Source organism: Acipenser ruthenus, chromosome 33, assembly GCF_902713425.1.
Source record: "Acipenser ruthenus chromosome 33, fAciRut3.2 maternal haplotype, whole genome shotgun sequence".
Classification (NCBI taxonomy): domain Eukaryota; kingdom Metazoa; phylum Chordata; class Actinopteri; order Acipenseriformes; family Acipenseridae; genus Acipenser; species Acipenser ruthenus.
In genome coordinates, this window is record NC_081221.1 from 4,564,277 (window position 1) to 4,586,368 (window position 22,092).

Here is a 22,092-nt window from a genome sequence, read left to right on the forward strand (position 1 = left end):
TGGGACGGATGAGGGTCTTTGCATAAAACCCGAGTTAAAGTCCATGAGCGCACCAACAAACATGTAAATTTAAGGTGCAAAGGAAAACAAACCATTAATAAAACCCACAAAGTAGAGTAACGTTCCATTTTCTCTATGTCATATTAGAGAATTATATTGGTAAAAAGGCAGTTTAGAATGATAATTGTATTAATAATTGCTTGGGTCAGGGTTAGGGTTTTGCTTAAGCAGAAAGATAAAGCAACATTTTGGAAAAGGCAGGTGTTTAACTTGTTGCCAGAGAACAGGCAAATATGCAGATAAGGTGCCTGGGCAGTTGTCCAGCAGCAGTTTTTGAATTAATAAAATTTGAAGCAATGCTTGTGGCCATATCAATACTTAAAGATAACTTGTTGAGAAAGTGGCAGTAGACTACAGGAAAGTCTGAAACGGTGGAAGAACCGCAAGGAGATTATAGTGAATGCATAAGAATGTTGCGAAGGCTGCAGGCGCAGATACGGGAGTGACGTGCGGTGGCCTCGATTGGAGCAAGGGGGGGTGAATGTTTGTTGATGACCTGTTGTAGTGTAGTTCTTCTCTTACAGACGCGAAGCTCCTGTTAAATGCCACTCTTTGTGGGGCTACAGGAGAATGGATACACGTAACACATTTGGGATGTGTACTCAGCTACAACAGGAAGGCCGTCAGCACAGACCGGCTCTTACACAATCGAGCACAGAACTAAGGTCACGGTGCTGACAGGAAAGGCAGCACAGTGCAGGAATGCAAGCTCAGTGAAAATATATTTAGGTTGTGATACTGGCGTGGTGACCAGTTTGTTTGTTATTTGTTTGTTTGTGAATATGGGATATGAATATCCTCTTAGAACCAAGCACTACAGCCGAAGCAGCTCGGAGGTGGAGTTGCGGTGCCAGTGGCAGTATTGTGGTGTTTGACTATATGGCCACTTGGGCTAAACAGGTTTTATCAGCATAACGGGAGAGCAGTGTGGAGTAGTGGTTAGGGCTCTGGACTCTTGACCGGAGGGTCGTGGGTTCAATCCTCGGTGGGAACACTGCTGCTGTACCCTTGAGCAAGGTACTTTACCTAGATTGCTCCAGTAAAAACCTAACAGTATAAATGGGTAATTGTATGTAAAAATAATGTGATATCTTGTAATAATTGTAAGTCGACCTGGATAAGAGCGTCTGCTAAGAAATAAATAGGGTCTGAAAGTAGAACCCATTCCTCAATGGATCGGCATGTCCAGGGAGTCCAAGGGGGGAATGATACCCAGGAAGTCATACGCTGGTTGCCTCACTCCTGCGGTCCTGAGGATCATTATGGGGTGTGGTGATTAGGCAAGTGACAGATCAACTGCTCTACATACAGCACAAATTCAGGTTTCGCACATGAACAGGAAATTGGAGATCCACTATAGTTATTGGAAAATTTGGTATGGAATATGGTCACAGTGCATTGCAACTACTCAGTGCCCATATTTGTACGTCACTGATCTAACTTCCCGTCACTGGTTACAATCTTTACACAGCGAATGACGGAAGGTTTATTCAACAATAAATTGGATCAATGCAGAATTGCAGCAGTGTGAAAATGATGGTACTAATACATGGAATGCTATGGGTATGCTGCACTCTGCCACTGAGGTGTATCATACTGCAGATGCAATACAGTTAACTGTAAAAAAAACTATCAGAATCCTCTTGCAGACAATTAGAGATGATGTAAGTATTACTCAACATGAAGAAAGATGCTATCGTATGGGGAGTCTCTCCAACATATTAAGGTGGGTGGGTTAGGTACTGAATGGGCTGCTGAGGTATGGGACGCTGTCCTCATCCACCCATATCGAGGCCTGTACCACACTACCAATATCACAAACCAAACTGTGATACCCTCAGGAACCCCTGTGGTACCTGCGGCGGTGAAAACGGTTCAACCATTGGGACAACAAAAGGTAGCCATGTATATACATTGAACAATGTGGGGTGGTTTAGTACTGTGAATTCTGGCCTAATTTCTGTAGATAGTATTGAACAACAACAAGGAAACCATGGGCAGTTTTTGAAACAGGAAATGCTATTCAAAAGCTGGCCATGGCGGAACAAATGACAGAGGAAACTGTTGATATTACTGTTAATGTGTTACGTGTTATATTACACACTATATCTGAAGATTTGAATCTAACAACAAGGGAAGAGCGATGTTATAGAATGCAAGCAGCACTAACCAGAGATATTATAATAGCCATTTGAGATTTGCACAACAGGATGTTAGGGGGAGCATGGAAACGGTAGGTGATACGGAAATTGGCACGATCGGGATACCCTGTACGTCGCCAATTTCGAGATAATATGGTTGTTCAGACAGAACGTTGCAATAATGATATATGCTTTATTTTAGTTGTTCCATACACCGCCAGTCAACCATACAGGTGTGCTGCTGGCTTTGGAGCGCATTGAGGCTCAGTTGGCAGATATTAATTCACGAGTGGTTGTGGCCAGGATACAGGCGTCTCTGGCTGGCAATACCGGCCAACTCATATTAGCTAACGCCCGCTCTTGCGGCTGGACTGGGCTGATTGGTGGAATATGGCAGGACATGTGTCCTCAATATTATCTGTGCTTACATTATTAATTTCTGTACTTTTATTGTGTTATTTGAAATGTGTGATGAAGAAGCAAAGACTTCTCCTCCAGGGACTGAAAACTGAATCCACACACCCTAGTCTCTGTAAGTCGCCTTGGATAAAGGCGTCTGCTAAATAAACAAATAATAAAAAATAAAAAAAAGATCCGTCTTCGGGGGTGTACGGGTTCCTTGAGCCGATCCCCCACAGGAGGTGGGTTCATTCGCAGTCGATGGGCAAGGGGGTCCATGCCGCCCCGGGGGTGGGGGATGGGGGATGTTTAGTTCCCCCAGATGGGCCATGGTGATTGCCGGGTCCTCCTGGAAGTGTAGGGTACCCGTCCGGAGGTCCAGCTGGCTGCCAGTGCTCCTCAAGAAGTCAAGACCGAGGATGCAGAGTTCCTGTGCTGCAGCTACCCACACTGGATGGCGCACCATCCAGCCTCCCACCTGGATCGCCACGGTCCCTCTTCCCTGCATGGGTGCCAGCTCCCCAGTGACTGTGCAGAGCTGTACCGTTGTTGGCCCGAGTCGGACCCGCCCCTGGATCACATCGGGTCACACCATCATCACCGCCAACCCTGTGTCTACCAAGCCCATGCATGGAACCCCTCCAGACCGGGACGTGGCAGAAGAAATACCTGTGAGCCTTCATTTGCCATGCAACACTACACTGGTCTTTGGAGGTGGGATATGGACCGTATACTAGCTATTAATTTAATTTTCCTTGTCAGGGTATGAATACATTTGAATTAGCATTTTTTTAAAAAAATTGCTTAAGTAATTAATAATTACTTAAGAAATTAATAGTCTATTTCTTGTAACTTTTTTTCCTCACCCATAAAAGCAAAACTTTTGGTACAAAAGATTTTTCCTAAAATTCTTTGTTTTCAAGAAATTTCTAGAAATTATAAATTTCCATTGGGATATGTCAACTTTTGACTACAACTGTGTGTGTGTGTGTATATATATATATATATATATATATATATATATATATATATATATATATATATATATATATATATACATATACAGTGCAGTGAAAAAGTATTTGCCCCCTGACTGCTTTTCTGCATTTTTGCACATTTTTCACATTGTATTGGGTCAGATTTTTTTGTGGGTTGTAGTAATATATAGAGGGAGTCTGAGCGAAAAAATGACACCAAAGTTTGGTGCTTCTTTCATTTGTTTGGTGTGCAAAGTAATCAAACATGCAATCTTCAGGTGTGAAAAAGTTATCGCCCCACCCCCCCTAGTTAACTCAACCCAATTAAAGGGATAATTAGGGTCAGCTGTTTGAGTAATTTGGTTAACAACCAGGCCTGATTTGGGCCAGCCCTGCCCAATATAAATCTGACTAACTTTGGCCCTTACCATCAGAGTGAAGTTGTCAGCACACAGGTTCTAGAGGCACATCATGCCACGAACAAAAGAAATTCCTGATTACCTCCGGAAAAATGTTGTTGATGCCTATCAGTCTGGAAAGGGTTACAAAGCCATTTCTAAGGCTCTGGGGCTCCACCGGACCACAGTCAGAGCCATATTGTCCAAATGGAGAAAGTTTGGGACAGTAGTGAATCTTCCCAGGAGTGGCCGTCCTGCCAAAATCTCTCCAAGAGCAAGGTGTAAAATCGTCCAGGAAGTTACAAAGAACCCTAGAACAGCATCCAGGGATCTGCAGGCCTCTCTCGCCTCGGCTAAGGTCTGTTCATGACTCCACCATCAGAAAGACACTAGGCAAAAATGGGATTCATGGCAGAGTAGCAAGGCGGAAACCATTGCTCACTAAGAAGAACATGAATGCTCATCTCAAGTTTGCCAAAAAGCACCTGGATGATCCTCAAGAGTTCTGGAACAATGTTCTGTGGACAGATGAGTCAAAAGTGGAACTTTTTGGCCGACATGGGCCCTGTTATGTCTAGTGAAAACCAAACACTGCATTCCACAGTAAGAACCTCATACCAACAGTCAAGCATGGTGGTGGTAGTGTCATGGTTTGGGGATGCCTTGCTGCATCAGGACATGGATGCCTTGCCATCATTGAAGGTATCAGAGAATTCTACAGGAGAATGTCTGGCCATCCGTCCGTGAGCTGAAGCTGAAGCGCAGCTGGGTCATGCAGCAAGACAATGATCCGAAACACACAAGCAAGTCAACATCATAATGGTTGAAGAACAAGAAATTTAACCCTTTGCAGTCAATTTATTAATTGCGTGTCAGGCGCGTCAGGTCCAATTAAAAGTATTTTTTTCCACAGTCAAACGGGTTTAAAAGGCCCTGCATATCAACAAAGCACTCACTAGGCATCTCCAGCCCCGTCCCACCCTTTCGTTTGCTATAGCTTGCACATATGCTAATAAATAAATAATAATAATAATAATAGTCGTACATACCGATCAATCATCTCCTGATCCTCGTTTTATCACCAAATGCCTCAAAAATGCGATCCAAGTCATTATTTTATTACTATAACATCTGAAAAAAGCTCTGCAAATGTCTGTGATATTCTCTGAGCGCTGATGCAGTAGCAGCCAGCTTGTTTCCTTATGTCCGCCGTTAACTGATGCCAGGGGTAAGTATGACTATTCATGAGATACGCCCTTTTTTCTTTTTTTTTTGGCTTGTCTCGGCTCCCGTCGCTCCCACTCGGCCATTGAATGGTTTTCTCGGCTTTTTCCGGAGAAAAAACGACTAGACTTTTTGATGATGTTGGACAGGGTCCAACATTAGACCGGAAAGGGAAAATTGCGATGTCGGACCAGGTCCGACATAGGACCACGAAGAGTTAAAGTTTTGGAATGGCCTAGTCAAAGTCAAGACCTAAACCCCATTGAGATGTTGTGGCAGGACCTGAAACGAACAGTTCATGCTTGAAAACCCACAAACTGAGTTGAAGCAGTTCTGCATGGAGGAGTGGGCCAAAATTCCTCCACGGTGCTATGAGAGACTAATCAATAACTAACACGGCACTGTATGTGTATATATATATCTATATCTATCTATATATATATATATATATATATATATATATATATATCTATATCTATATATATATATAGATATAGATATATATATATATTAGCTCAAAGAGCCAGCTGCCCAACGTTTCGATATGTTGTACATATCTTTCTCAAGGGAGCCTGTGTTTGAATCAAAACATTGGAGGTATTTATAGGTTTTTGACAGCATGACAACTACTTGTTATTATCCGCCTGTCTTGCCCTCCTGGATTGGTGTAATACTCCAGTCCGCCTCTCACTTCCTCCATTAATTTCCTTTGTAGGATGATATTATGTATAAAACACAATAATATATTTTAGCTCAAAGAGCCAGCTGCCCAATGTTTCGATATGTTGTACATATCTTTCTCAAGGGAGCCTGTATATATATCTAATATATTGTGAAGGATTTTAGTCCTTCTGGTTCTTTTCCAGCACTTTAATGACCCAGCCACACACACAACTTGATTTTTCAAAGCGCTTGCGCCTATTTTTAATAAACAATAACAAAGAAAACAAAACAAAAACACAAGCACTAACTAAAATACAGGAACCTAAACTATCTTGCAGGACAGTTAAGCCATTTACCTGCCAAATAAACAAAACAAATGACACAGGTTTCACACAGAAAAACAGGTTTTACACTACCTTTCCCTTTACGCTTGAGCACACTATCAAGCGGGCTCGTATACACGCCAGCAGCCCAGAACAGACTGGCTGCTCTCTTTAAATACCCTGCACCTGGCTCTAATTTACAATGATAGCCAGGTGCAGGGGAAATCACAATTAACAAATAATTAAACAATTAACAAAAACATACCTACTGTAAAATATGGTGGTGGATCTTTGATGTTATGGGGCTGTTTTGCTTCCACTGGTCCTGTGGCCCTTGTTAAGGTCAACGGCATCATGAACTCTACCCAGTACCACGACATTTTAGTCAAAAACCTGGTTGCCTCTGCCAGGAGGCTGAAACATGGCCACAAGTGGATCTTCCAGCAAGACAATCACCCCAAGCACACATCAAAATCCACAAAGAAATGGTTAATTGACCACAAAAGCAACATTTTGCAATGGCCATCTCAGTCTCCGGACTTGTGAAAACCTGTGATTTCAATTGAAGAGGGCAGTCCATAAGCGCAGACCAAAGGATATCAAGGATCTGGAAAGATTCTGTATGGAGGAATGGTCTAAGATCCCTCCCAATGTGTTCTCCTATCTCATTAAACATTACAGAAAAAGACTCAGTGCAAATTACAATATAGCTCAGTACTGGTATTATTTATTTTATACAGTCTTTTTTGCTCATCTTTATCAAGGGTGCCAATAATTTTGGAGGTGACTGTATATACACACACACTGTATATCTTACAAGCATATTGCAAAATCAGGAATTTCACACCATACCTGAAAGTTTTAGGTTTTAGATTTCACAATATGCCAGTAATATGCCTATATTTTTACAATATGCCTGTTATATGTGTGTGTGTGTGTGTGTGTGTGTGTGTGTTTTTAAACAAGTGCCTCTGCATTAGCGGGAATTGTTCAGCAGTGGTATAATTATCAAAAAGTTTACTACAGCAACTGCAAAGAACAGGTCTGGCAGCACACCCAAAGAATTCTTCTTTATCCTTTTAGATCTTCAAATGTGAGCAGTTCATTAATAAACAGGTTACTTGTTATTCTTGTTATTCTTGTTATTCCAAAAAAAGAGTAGTTTCACTGTTAAAAAAAATCATCAGGGTAACAACACGTTTCAACACAGAATGTGTCTTCATCAGGTTCAACTGTGTTATAAAGTGCCGCACAAATCGTGGTCTCTATATACACAGATGAAATAACTAATTGCACTCTAAAATCATTAGTTAAAACAGTTACACCAATAATTAAAGAACATGAAAACAGCCATATTCAATTACATAATTAAATACGTTAAAGTCAAAACAATAAAGTGACCATCATTACAGATGGTCCGAAGTTCCTAAAGAAGTGGGAACAGATATTGAATAAATGTTCGATTGATCTCATTTTATTATCTCACAAAGAAAGTTTGAAGGTGAACATAGAATTGCAACAGTTCCAAAATTATCTGAAACGATACAAGATCAACACAAGAAAGAGATATACAAGACTATAAGGACTGTATGGTCTACAATTGGAATGGTAAACTACCATAGGAAATAGGAAATACAAACACTGAGTCACATACTATTCTACAGATGGCCATTCCCATACAGTCATGAGGGGGAATCAAGCGACCGGGGGCACTCGAGTGACTACAATACCAAGAGAGAATCGTTTTTTAGACAGATGCTCGAACTCCAGCCGACAGTGTCAAAGAGGAGGACAAGGAAAAAGATTACAAGGAGCCAGAAGTAGCAGTAATTAACATTTCGAAACATGAATTTACTGAGACCCAATTAACTGTCCTTAATAAAGGTCTTTCTTTTGTTCCGACCAATAAGGTTAATGCATTTAAACTGAAAATTGATTGTTAAGTTCTTTAGGCAGCTGCATCTCAAACATTATTTCTCAACTAAAATTACAACTGGAATAGTACCTATATTTACACCTATTGATACATTTAAGTAGAAAAATCTAACTTCTTCCCGGTAGGGGTATTAAATCTTACATTCAGTGCGTTTACATGAGCATAAAAATTCCGATATTTTTCGGAAAACTAAGTTTTCCGAAAACTAATTCCAATATCAAAAGTCATGTAAACACAGTTTTCGGAAAATGTATCGGAGTAATCCTCAGGTCAGTTTTTGGAAAACAGCACCTAGAAATTAGCGTACTACACATGTGCAAACTTTGACCTTCATTCCTGCATGTGGTTTTAGAAAAGAGAGAAAATAATAATAATATGTAGTCAGTCTGCAAGGATCCATTTGCTCCGTTATTGAATCGTATTGTACTCATTGTATTTTATCTTGCTCTTAATTGTATTAATACTTGTACTGTGATTCTTGAAATGTATTTTTTGTTTACAACTGTAAGTCACCCTGGATAAGGGTGTCTGCTAAGAAATAAATAAATAAATAAATAAATAAATAAATAAATAAATAAATAATAATTTAGGGATCAAGTAATATTTGTCCGTATGTATTTTTTTAATAGCCCATACTGAAGGAGCACATGTTTTCCAGCTTTAAAATTACATGATAATTTAAAATAATGTCTGTAAAAGAAACTGGTGATATAGAGTGGGAAGGCTGATTGAACATTGTGGGGAATCTGAAAAGAGGTAGTAATCTTTGAATTTAAGACCTGAGACTTCGATAAAGCATTTGTTATTGGATTGGTCTCCGTTCTATCGCAGGAAAAATGTCGGGTCTGTTCAAATCGTACTTAGGGTACTACAGTACTTTGCATGTGAAAAATATCCTGCATTTTCCGAAAACTTCAATCCATGTATACAGTTGAATTCTAATTAGATTTTCTATCGTTAATCATGTAAACACAGAAAAGTGACGTTTTAAGAAAATCAGTTTTCTGATTCAGTTTTGTCATGTAAACATACATGATTACATTTAGTAAACTAGTGGAGAAAGATATAGAAAAAATAAACAATACATGTATAAGTTGTAAATATTCAAATATGTATAAACTTGAGAAAAAAAGCTGTCAAAGAACTGGAAAACAGTGTTGAAATCATAATCAAACCTGCTGATAAAGGTGGGGGGGGGGGTCACTTGTAATACAGAATAATGATTATTTTTATTTTTTATTTCTTAGCAGACACCCTTATCCAGGGCGACTTATAATTGTTACAAGATATCACATTAGTTTTACATACAATTACCCATTTATACAGTTGGGTTTTTACCGGAGCAATCTAGGTAAAGTACCTTGCTCAAGGGTACAGCAGCAGTGTCCCCCACCTGGGACTGAACCCACGGCCCTCTGGTCAAGAGTCCAAAGCCCTAACCACTACTCCACACTGTTGCCCATAATGATGATTATGTAGCTGAAGTGTTAAGACAACTAAATAACACAGAGTTCTATGAACTAATGACTGTACTTAAACAAAAAAAGAGACACGATACTTAATAATGCTATGGAAAATAACTCAATCACACAGTCAATTGGCCTTCTTAAAAGTGGAATTTCCTGTTACGTCCGTTTTCTATACTTTGCCTAAAATACATAAGAACTCTTTGAAACCACCAGGTAGACCAGTAGTATCTGGTAATGACTCTATTTCAGAACCACTTAGTCAATTTGTTGATTTTGTATTAAAGACATAGTTAAAATATTGCCTTCTTACTAATCTGATACTCGTGATGTGATTGAGTTACTTTCCAAACATTCTATACCTACTGGAGCTTATTTGGTTTCATTTGATGTTGAAAGCCTCTACACCAATATACCACATAGAGATTGGGTGGATGCAATGCCGTTTTATTTTCAAGTAAACCTAATGATCAGCCTACTGATTTACTTTTGGAATTAACTGAATTTACATTATCATTTAATTATTTTTTATTTAAAGACAAATACTTTTTAGAAATACAAGGTACAGCTATAGGCTTGGCCTTTGCACCAAATTATGCAAATCATTTTATGGGCTACTGGGAAAGACAACATATTAATGACATTGCCTCTAATCCACTCTTACAGCATGTTATGTTTTGGAAAAGATACATTGATTACATATTATTGTTATGGATAGGATCTGAAAAAGATTTATTTTTGTTCAAAGATTATATAAACAACACTAGACAAACTTTAAAACGTACTATGGAATATAACCAGTCTGAGATTCATTTTCTGGACGTGTTGATAATGGTAAATAGAGATAATTTGTTTAATACTTCCATTTTTTGTAAACCTACAGATAGGAACACAATTTTACGAGTTGACAGTGACCATCCTAAACATTTGATTAAGATCATACCTTATGGCCAACTCTTAAGATTAAAGCGGAGTTGCAGTAAACCTTAAAATTAAAGTAAAAGATATGCATACAATATGATTTCCATTACACGAGAGTAGATGTTAAAACTTCATGCTGATTTGAACTCGGCTCTCGCCAAGATAAGCACCAACTAAGACGTAGCTTTACAGTAAACTAATGTGATCCATATGTGTCTCCATCCATTTACGTTTCCTTCCATATGATGATGTAGATATCCTTCTGTCTGGTGTTAATGGCTGAAGTGTAATGCTGGCTCCAGGGATCAGCTTATTTTGCCTCCCTGGCGCATCAGCACACACAACGGCTGCGATGCTGGCTCCGGGGATCAACCACAGTGTGGCCTCCCCAGCGCATCAGCATGACAACCGTCTGGATTGAGCTAAGTAGGGTACATCTCTGGGGTTTTCAAGTGGGCACCTTCCATCCTCAGTGTTTCGTCGACTAGCCCACGACACCTCAAGAGGGCTCGACGGTGATTCTGGCGTCCCAGCATCACCCCCCTCCGTCCCCCACTCAACTCAGCCCAGCTTACTTACCTGTACATCAGCGTTTCTTTCTTTCTATTGTGCTTGAGATCCCCAGCCAGCATCTTTCCATCTCAACCACTGCCAGTTGCTGCTCCTCTCTGCTGCTTCAGATAAGTTCTTCACTATGCGACGCAACTCTTGGCCACTGAATCCGACGTCTCTGAGAAACCGGGTTGTAGAGTGTGCCACAAATCCTCGACAACCCACTTCCACTGGGTAAACCCGAACTCTCCATCCTCGCTGTTCCGCTTCAGTGGCTAGTTTAGCATACCGCAGTTTCTTCCTCTCATACGCCTCATCTACAGCATCCTCCCATGGCACTGTTAACTCTACCAGGTGAACAAGGCGTGCTGATCCAGACCACAAGACAATATCTGGTCGAAGGTTAGTGGTGGCAATCTCAGGTGGAAAAATAAGCCGTTGACCAACATCTGCCAGCATTTTCCAGTCTCTAGCAGCTTCCAGTTGTCCTGGGCGAGGATTGGTTTTAACACCTTTTCTTGGTGGTTGCTCTCCTGGGCGGAGGAATGTTGTCTTTTGTGTGTAATGTTTTGATGGAACAGGTGACAACTTATTGGTCATGTTACGCTTGTCTTCCAATGCTAAGGCCAAACATCGCAGCACCTGGTCATGGCGCCAAGTAAACCGTCCTTGGCTAAGAGCCACCTTACATCCTGTCAAAATGTGCCTTAATGTTGCAGGTGATGAACACAAAGGACATGAGGGAATATAAATCTATTAGATATAGCACTAAAAAGAATGGATAGTATAGAACGTAGTGAACGATTTAACTACAGATAGAAATACATTTGTTTCTGAGTATAATTACATTTCCAATGACAGTAAAAGGATCATTTCAAAACACTGGAAAATATTAGAATGTGATCCACAATTGAGATTTTGCTGTAGAAGGGGTAGGAATTTAAAAGATTCTTTAGTGTCCTCACTGTAAATCTCCAACTACAGATAGCAATTGGCTTAATAGAACAACTGAGATCCATGACAATTTTCGATGTGGAAGATGTATTCATTGTTCAAATACTTATAACGTTAAATATTTTACACATCCACATTCCGGTCGTAAATATGCCATACAAAGTTTTATCAAGTGTAACACAACGCTTAAGTGGCCTTGTGGCCTGATCTATGTAGGCCAAACTAAAAGGAACTAGAAAATCCATATAGCAGCGCATAAGGAAGCTATACGGAAGTAATAATAAACATTTAATTAGAAGAGAGTTATTTTGGATATATACACTTAAGTCAATGGAACCGCATGGGCTTAATGAAACATTAGATCTCAATTCATACCTCTAATTAGGCTTCTGAATACTAATCACTTGGTCACCTTTTTGTAGCCTCTGCTTTTTTGGATTTCAGCGTATAATACAATTTAATGATAAAAGTAAAACTTAACATCAAAATTTAAGGATGAAATTGTGTACATTGAGTTTTAATGGTTAGTGGTATTCTCACAAATTTAAATACATATATATGAAATTGTTGGACATTATGTGATTATGCATAGAAAGAATATACATAAAATTAATTTTTAAATTCATATGTAGCTTAATATTGACTTAATAATAGAATCCCAACTAATTATCTGTAATGATGGTCACTTTATTGTTTTGACTTTAACGTATTTAATTATGTAATTGAATATGGCTGTTTTCATGTTCTTTGATTGCAATAGTTATTTCATCTGTGTGTATATATAGACCAGGATTGTACGGCACTTTATAACACAGTTGAACCTGATGAAGACACATTCTGTGTTGAAACGTGTTGTTACGCTGATGATTTTTTTAACAGTGAAACTACTTTTGTTTTGGAATATGGAGTGTTTAACCTTTTTATTAATAAACTGCTCACATTTAAAAAGATCTAAAAGGATAAAGAAGAATTATTTGGGTGTGCAGCCAAACCTGTTCTTTGCAGTTGCTGTAGTAAGCTTTTTGATAATTATACCATTGCTGAACAATTCCCACTAATGCAGAGACACTTGTTTACACACACACACACACACATATATAGGGCTGCTCTGATTAACAGATTAATCAGACCAATTAATCAACTAAAGAGTTGATCGCAGATTCATTTTTTTTTACAATTTAATCATGCAGAATTTAATTTTTTTTATATAAAACAAAATCAACCAAAAGAAGATCTGCATTTTCTCCATTGCAATCCAATCATAAGTGAGAGGCGACGGGACACAAAACAGTTGAAGGTTTTTTCTGCCTCGGCTGAAGGTCTTGAGTAAGTTTAACCAATGGGAATGTCAAAGATCTGCCCTGGTTCTACAGCTGTCCAATCATTAGTGAGCAGAGGCGGGTCATAAATATGCTAGGATAGCAGTGTAAGAATAATAGGGCTGCAACAAAAGGTACATTTTGACCTTCGAAGGTTAGGAACACATTACCGAAGGAAGGTTCGAACTTTCGATGGTACTAATTTGCATAATTAACTGGTGACAGCACCATAGCTACTTGTTTATATTTGATTGAAAATCCTATTATTATACAGGCATTCCATGTAAATGGAATGCAACATTTACATGTAGTTTAAAAATACGTTATATAAACAGTAATCATGTTTTTATAATTTCAATAAAAATAAAAATACACATTGTTTATTTACACATAATTGATGCTGCTTGCTATATATACATTGCATTGCATTGCAGAAGCACCAACTGCAGCAGACTTATTCAAAACAAAGCTTTATTTAACAGTCAGCATTCCAAGCAGGTTATCAGTCACATTTTACTACTACTAAAATATTATTATTAATATGAACTTACGCTTGTCAAGTGACCCCGGAGATTGGTTGTGCCTCCATGATACATCAACAGTTGCTTGCAGTGTTTGCATTCAACTTTTTTTTTTGGTCGTCTGGGCATTTCACAAAAAAATCCCAAAACAAAAGGGGTAGTGTATGCAGTGTATAAAGCTGAGATTCAGAATGTTACACACTCAGAGCACAAATCTAAACAAACAGAAGACTGGTGCAAATTACAACTGGTTTCTAATTTTGTGAGGTAAGAATGATTAAAATCCAATTCAGTATGCTTCGTAAGGATATGCAATTATTATGCTTTTTTTATATAGAAAGATGTCTAATTCGTAATGTTGGTTAGAAGTATACACACAAGCAGCAGTCTGTACAACAGTGCTTTTAGCAAAGCCACAGAACAAGGTATTTCAGAATTTAGCAAAAGGTTTTTCTAGCACAGTGCTGTATTTTGTATATTCTAATATTCCTCACGGTACTTTGTTACGTCAAATGTGTTGTATTCCAAGCATAGAAACATCCGATTTTTGTGTATTTATGATAATTGGTGTGCTTACACCATGTTAATACATGTATTGGGCTGGTAATAAAATGTAATGTAATTACATGTAAGGAACTCGTGATAATCATATATTGTTATACTGTAACAAAGGATCACTAAGCCACACTACAAGTAACTGAGGCAAACTATATGTAAGTAAATTGTAAGTAAGCTTGTGGTGTAATTACAACTTCGATAATAGTATGTTATCTGTAAACATATCATTTACTTACTAAATACACTCTTGTTACAGTGTAATTACAGTGTAGTTACACTTTAGTTAATGTACCTGTATTATAAAGTGTTGCCGTGACGAACAGTGGCCGTATAATTGGTTGTTCTGTGAACATCTGTTACATTTACTACAAAAAAAAATAAAAATAATAATTCTAAAAAAATGCTTTTAAAAGCCAAATTCCCAATGGGCTTTTTTTTTTTCTTTTTTTTTTTGTTTTAGATTATATTGATTTAGAAGTATTACTATGCAGGCAGCTGCTATAAGATCATTACCTTTATTAAAAATGTGGTCGGATTAATCTGCTTATTAATCAACTAATGCCATAAATTAACTGGAGGGTTCCAGAGCCCGCTCCTTCTCCACCCTCGCTCCGCAGTAATGGAATGACCTTCCTACAGATGTCAGGACTGCCCAGTCCCTGACCATCTTCCGGCGCCTCCTCACGACTCACCTCTTCAGACAGCACCTGTAGAACTCCTCTTTTTTCCCCCTGGACACTTATCACTCGTCCTTAAATGCGCTTTACCTTCTCTTATCTGCCCCCTATTTTACTGCATTTAATCCTGTACTTTAGAGTACTGTAATCTGTCAAGTGTTATTTAATCTGTAGTATTTTGTATTTAATTATATCCTGATGTAACTATCACTGGCACTGTTATCTGCTCCGTTATTGAATCGTATTTTGTCATACTTGTACTTACTAGAACCAAAGTCATTGTATTTATCTTGCTCTTAATTGTATTATTACTTATACTGTGATTCTTGAAATGTATTTTTGTTTACAACTGTAAGTCACCCTGGATAAGGGTGTCTGCTAAAATATATATATATACAGACGTGCTCAAATTTGTTGGTACCCCTCCACAAAAAACAAAGAATGCACAATTTTCTCTGAAATAACTTGAAACTGACAAAAGTAATTGGCATCCACCATTGTTTATTCCATATTTAATAGAAATCAGACTTTGCTTTTGATTTTTTATTCAACATAATATTGTAAATAAGAAAACAAATGAAAATGGCATGGACAAAAATGATGGGACCGCTAACCTAATATTTTGTTGCACAACCTTTAGAGGCAATCACTGCAATCAAACGTTTTCTGTAGCTCTCAATGAGACTTCTGCACCTGTTAACAGGTAGTTTGGCCCACTCTTCCTGAGCAAACTGCTCCAGCTGTCTCAGGTTTGATGGGTGCCTTCTCCAGACTGCAAGTTTCAGCTCTTTCCATAGATGTTCGATAGGATTCAGATCAGGACTCATAGAAGGCCACTTCAGAATAGTCCAATGTTTTGTTCTTATCCATTCTTGGGTGCTTTTAGCTGTGTGTTTTGGGTCATTATCCTGTTGGAGGACCCATGACCTGCGACTGAGACAGAGCTTTCTGACACTAGGCAGTACGTTTCGCTCCAGAATGCCTTGATAGGCTTGAGATTTCATTGTGCCCTGCACAGATTCAAGGCACCCTGTGCCAGGCGCAGCAAAGCAGCCCCAAAACATAACCGAGCCTGCTCCATGTTTCACTGTAGGTATGGTGTTCTTTTCTTTGAAAGCTTCATTTTTTCATCTGTGAACATAGAGCTGATGTGACTTGCCAAAAAGCTCCAGTTTTGACTCATCTGTCCAAAGGACATTCTCCCATAAAAATTGTGGCTTGTCAATATCCATTTTAGCAAATTCCAGTCTGGCTTTTTTATGTTTTTCTTTTTTCTTCAAAAGTGGAGTCCTCCTGGGTCTTCTTCCATGGAGCCCACTTTCGCTCAAAAAGCGACGGATGGTGCGATCAGAAACTGACATACCTTCACCTTGGAGTTCAGCTTGTATCTCTTTGGCAGTTATCCTTGGTTCTTTTTCTACCATTCGCACTATCCTTCTGTTCACTCTGGGGTCGATTTTCCTCTTGCGGCCGCGCCCAGGGAGGTTGGCTGCAGTTCCATGGACCTTAAACTTCTTAATAATTTTTGCAACTGTTGTCACAGGAACATCAAGCTGCTTGGAGATGGTCTTGTAGCCTTTACCTTTACCATGCTTGTCTATTATTTTCTTTCTGATCTCCTCAGACAACTCTCTCCTTTGCTTTCTCTGGTCCATGTTCAGTGTGGTGCACACAATGATACCAAACAGCACAGTGACTACTTTTCTCCATTTAAATAGGCTGAATGACTGATTACAAGATTGGAGACATGTGTGATACTAATTAAAGAAACTAATTAGTTTGAATATCACTATAATCCAATTATTTATTATCTTTTCTAAGGGGTACCAACAAATGTGTCCAGGCCATTTTAGAATATCTTTGTAGAATAAGCAATAATTCATCTCTTTTCACAGCTTCTTTGCTTTATTCTATGACATACCAAAGGCATGCAAGTATACATGATAAAATAGCTTTTAATTTCATCACTTTTCAGGAGGAATGAAGCATTATTTCAATGAGCTGTAAGGGTACCAACAAATTTGAGCACGTCTGTATATATATATATATATATATATATATATATATATATACAGCTCTGGAAAAATTAAGAGACCACTGCAAAATTATCAGTTTCTCTGGTTTTACTATTTATAGGTATGTGTTTGGGTAAAATGAACATTTTTGTTTTATTCTATAAACTACTGACAACATTTCTCCCAAATTCCAAATAAAAATATTGTCATTTAGAGCATTTATTTGCAGAAAATGACAACTGGTCAAAATAACAAAAAAGATGCAGTGTTGTCAGACCTCGAATAATGCAAAGAAAATAAGTTCATATTCATTTTTAAACAACACAATACTAATGTTTTAACTTGGGAAGAGTTCAGAAATCAATATTTGGTGGAATAACCCTGATTTTCAAGCACAGCTTTCATGCGTCTTGGCATGCTGATGTTGGGTGACTTTATGCCACTCCTGGCGCAAAAATTCAAGCAGCTCGGCTTTGTTTGATGGCTTGTGACCATCCATCTTCCTCTTGATCACATTCCAGAGGTTTTCAATGGGGTTCAGGTCTGGAGATTGGGCTGGCCATGACAGGGTCTTGATCTGGTGGTCCTCCATCCACACCTTGATTGACCTGGCTGTGTGGCATGGAGCATTGTCCTGCTGGAAAAACCAATCCTCAGAGTTGGGGAACATTGTCAGAGCAGAAGGAAGCAAGTTTTCTTCCAGGACAGCCTTGTACTTGGCTTGATTCATGCCAAAGCTGCTCGATTCCAGCCTTGCTGAAGCACCCTCAGATCATCACCGATCCTCCACCACATTTCACAGTGGGTGCGAGACACTGTGGCTTGTAGGCCTCTCCAGCTCCCCGTCTAACCATTTGACGACCAGGTGTTGGGCAAAGCTGAAAATTGGACTCATCTGGGGGTGCTTCAGCAAGGCTGGAATCGGGCAGATTTGTCTTTGTGAAGGACACTTATTTATCTATATGGCTTTATATCAACGTTTTAACATGTTCACTGAGTTTAAGAATTTAATGTTAAAATATAAGTAGGGCTTATGATTTTCGTTTTTAACGATAAAACACCCCTGATGGGGGAAAAAAAGAAATCTGTGTATAGCCAATAAACACCAGAAAACATCAAAGAAACTGTGGAAATGGTGAATCAATTTACATTGACCACCCCCTTCCCTTTAAAAAATGACACCTACTACTACGACTACAAAAAAAACCTTTCCCATTGCAGCTGGGCAATGTCCCTCCTTCATGACTTATATATCTGATATATCATTGATTTGTTCTGAATACTTTAAACCCACCCCAACTACTGAGTGACAGCACATTTCTTGCGAGATTTAAAACAAGATTACAATTAGCAATGGAGGCTTGTTCGTGGGATTTAAAGCTGTATTACAGTTAAAATACAGAGTATTTAAAACAGAATTGCAAATTGTGGTAGACAAAAAAAATGCCTACACACAAAAACCTCAGAAGAATGTGCCCGTGACCATAAGGATTTTGTTGTGGAAGACAATAAAGGAAAGAAGGTATAACTTAAGTGTACATGTACTTTCGAGTTACTATTGTACACATTTTGACAGAAAAAGTATTTTGGAAAATAACCGAAAACACTAATTTTATACAATATATAAAAAGATATACATAAAACTCAAAAATAGCTAAAAATAAACATAAAAATAAACTGAAAAAGTAACATAATTAATTTGCGGAGTCAGTGTGATATCTTGAAAAAAAATGCGCCGAGTTGATAAAGAACCTGAACACACACGTGTTTGTACAGTGGTTCAAAGCAACATTGCAGTTAAAATGCCTACCCCATTTCCATTAAAGATTGTACAGTATTTATAGATTACTCATGACTTCAAGGTAATATTGCATTTTACCCCTGAAAATACATTTTATTCTCTCAATGTTAAAATTAGAGGGTAAGTTACTCCCAGATCCAAACCTTCAAAAAAATAAACAACTACCTACTGTTTTAAATAGACTGAATATCCCAAACTATCAGATAGTATGCCTATATTTAAATCAGAAAGTATTTATTGAAACCACCTTGTGCTCAATTAAGTAATGGAACTAATGCAATTCCTTGTCGAAACATAGTTTGTCTTATCCTTAAGTTTTACAAGAATGCAACCATATCTGTCATCTAAGCATCTGATATGCCATTAGTACGGTTAACCAGGATATGTTTCATTGGTGCCAATTAATTGGTACGAAATTATCCTCTTATCTGTCTTCAATTGTTGACTGATGTAAGAGGTTTGATTTATTCTTAAAAATAATGAATCTTCTTCAGGTAAAGTCAATCAAAAAGAGTTTATTCAGGATTAAAAAATGCAAAAAGGAACAAAGCAAATCAAATGTGATACATCAGTGATCTCACACACAGGCCTCAGTCGATGGTGACCTGAGCTGGCATCAGTGTAGATGTTATTTACTTCTGAGCCCCGAAATTACTTTGTACAACACAGATATACAGATAGCTTACGTAAATTTGGTCTTATTTCCCTAGGATGATGCATGGTGGGAGACAAAGCACATTAAAAGTTAACATTTGCATTTCTTCTGCACTTTACTAATGTCATCAGAAACCCGCATAACAAGAAGTTACATTTAAGAACAATGATATGAGTTTTGCTCAATTCTTACAGGCAGCATAGCGCTATACCCACGTGTCTGGAACAATGTGTACACTGCCTCACACAAGGTGTGTGGTTATCAGAAAAAGCCCATGTGTTCAATTTGTATAATGTGTTATTATGCATTCCGTGACATTACCTGAAGTTATAGCGTGTCACAAAAGTGGTTTTTAGAACCAGTTTTAACTGGTTTGATTATAGTTTGTACACAGGCTCAAAACAGCTTATTAAGCAGAGACAAAGGTTTTATCATGCCTCAGAGGTCACAGCTGCACTTTGAGTTATGAAAAGCCAGTCACTCCAACATGGGTGTATTTCAGGCCATGTGTCAAGCTAATGTGTCACAAGATCAAGGAAGCAAGAGTTTTAAAAACCTTACATAATTCCTCCTTTGAACCCTGAACACAGCTACAAACTCCAAGGGTTCAAACATGCTTACCTGGGCAGCGTGATGGGCCTTAGGTTGTCAGGTCTGTTTTTAGCCAATCTTGCCTGTCCTGGGAGCCTCCATCAACCAACATTCTACCCAATCATTACCCTACACCCATGAGTTACATAACCTACAGCAAGTTGTTGCTGCATAAGAAGTCCAAGCTGCTTGCGGTGATCACGGACCACACAATGTAAATAGAAAATATAGAAGGTAATTATTAGCAACATAAAAGCCTGGATTACAATCATAATTTTAAAATATATCTCCAATTTGGTACCAGTATAGAACAGTTTCTCCTCTGTAGCTCCACATGCCTTCAACAATTGTCTAATCTTATCTTCGGCAACCCTTTGTACGCTTACCCAAATGTTACGACCTGCATGCTCACTGTGCAATGTCTGTATGCCTGGCAAGTCCACTCTAAAATTATTCATATTCAAAGGAATTTCCTCTAGAGTTTGCCAGATATTAGTTTGTTGTAAAGGGGAAAGTGTATGTTGTCATATGTTGTATGTTCGCATGTACTTCTTTTATTGATCTGAGCACACTCTTAAACTCAGGGGAGTCGTTTAAGGAGGACAGAGATGATTTAAATTCCTGTAAGTGGATTGTTCGTGCACTGGGCTTGCAACGTATCCAGACAACTTTTAATAATCAAGAAAATCACAGACTTGTTTAATTTTAAGTTTCATTAAATGCTTAATAATGGATCGGGTGGTTGCAAGCCACTTTGGATCCCTGCTAATAGGCAAATTGGCGCCCTTGATAAAGATGAGCAAAAAAGACTGTATAAAATAAATAATACCAGTACTGAGCTTAATTATAATTTTCCAACATGTGGAATATATTTGACTTTATTAATGATTCAATGGAATCAACCAAAATTACACATTTCTCAAATTATAAATTTATTTCCAAAAATAATGAAGTGTCACTGTGATGGGGTGCCAGCTCGCTCCTATAATTTGTGTTTATTATTGTTATTTTTACTGTTGTTTTTCTTAGAATTCTTGTTTGTTTTGGATTGGCAGGGAGGGGGTTAAATTCCTCCCTGTAAAATACATGTGAGAATGTGGCTGGAGCCTTAAGTGTTTAATTGTTAATTATTAGTTAATTGGACTCCAGCCACAGACTATAAAAGGCAGGTGAAACCCTTTGTGTGGAGAGTTTTTTTTGGGTGAGTTTGCTTGTTGGTGTGGTGTGCTGTGCTGTTTAGTTTTGTTGAGAAAGAAACTGTAGTGAAGGCTAATGCCCAGCCTACATTTCTGTATTTTGTTTAAACCTTTTGTTTGGGCCCTTGTGCCTATTTATTTGATTATTTTTGTTTAATAAAGATCATTATTTTGCCCCTTCCACTGTCTCTGAGCCTCAAACCTCTGTCATCCTGCCACACGTGGTGTCAGAAGCGGGATAGCGCCACCTAGAGGCTCAGAGCAGTATTTTTTTTTAATTTTGAATTTTTTTGAATTTTTGGATTTTTGGAGGGGTTTTTTTTTGGGCGGTGCACAGAATGGGGGAAAAAACAAAGGCAGCGAAGAAAGCAGCAGCAGCAGCAGCAGCCGCCACCACCAACCCAAACCCTGTGGGAGGACCCAGCGAGCTTGTTCCTGTGGTGCTCCTGCTGCGCGAAGGAGGACCACCGGTGGAGGTCCTGTCCGGATGGGCCACCAGCTGACTGGTGTGGGTGCTGTGAGCTGGATGGCCACAGTTGGGCAGGATGCCCCAACAACCCGGACCAGGAGCAGCTACCAACCCCGTCCTCGGCAGCCACCCCACCAACACCGCCTTCACCACCATCACGGGAGATCTGGGAGTGGTTGGTGCACCCCGAAGCGGACCTCTTCCACGACCTCCCCACAGCCCTCAGCACGCTGTGGCATCGAGATGGGGAGAGGTGGGAGGAGTGGGAGAGAGAGC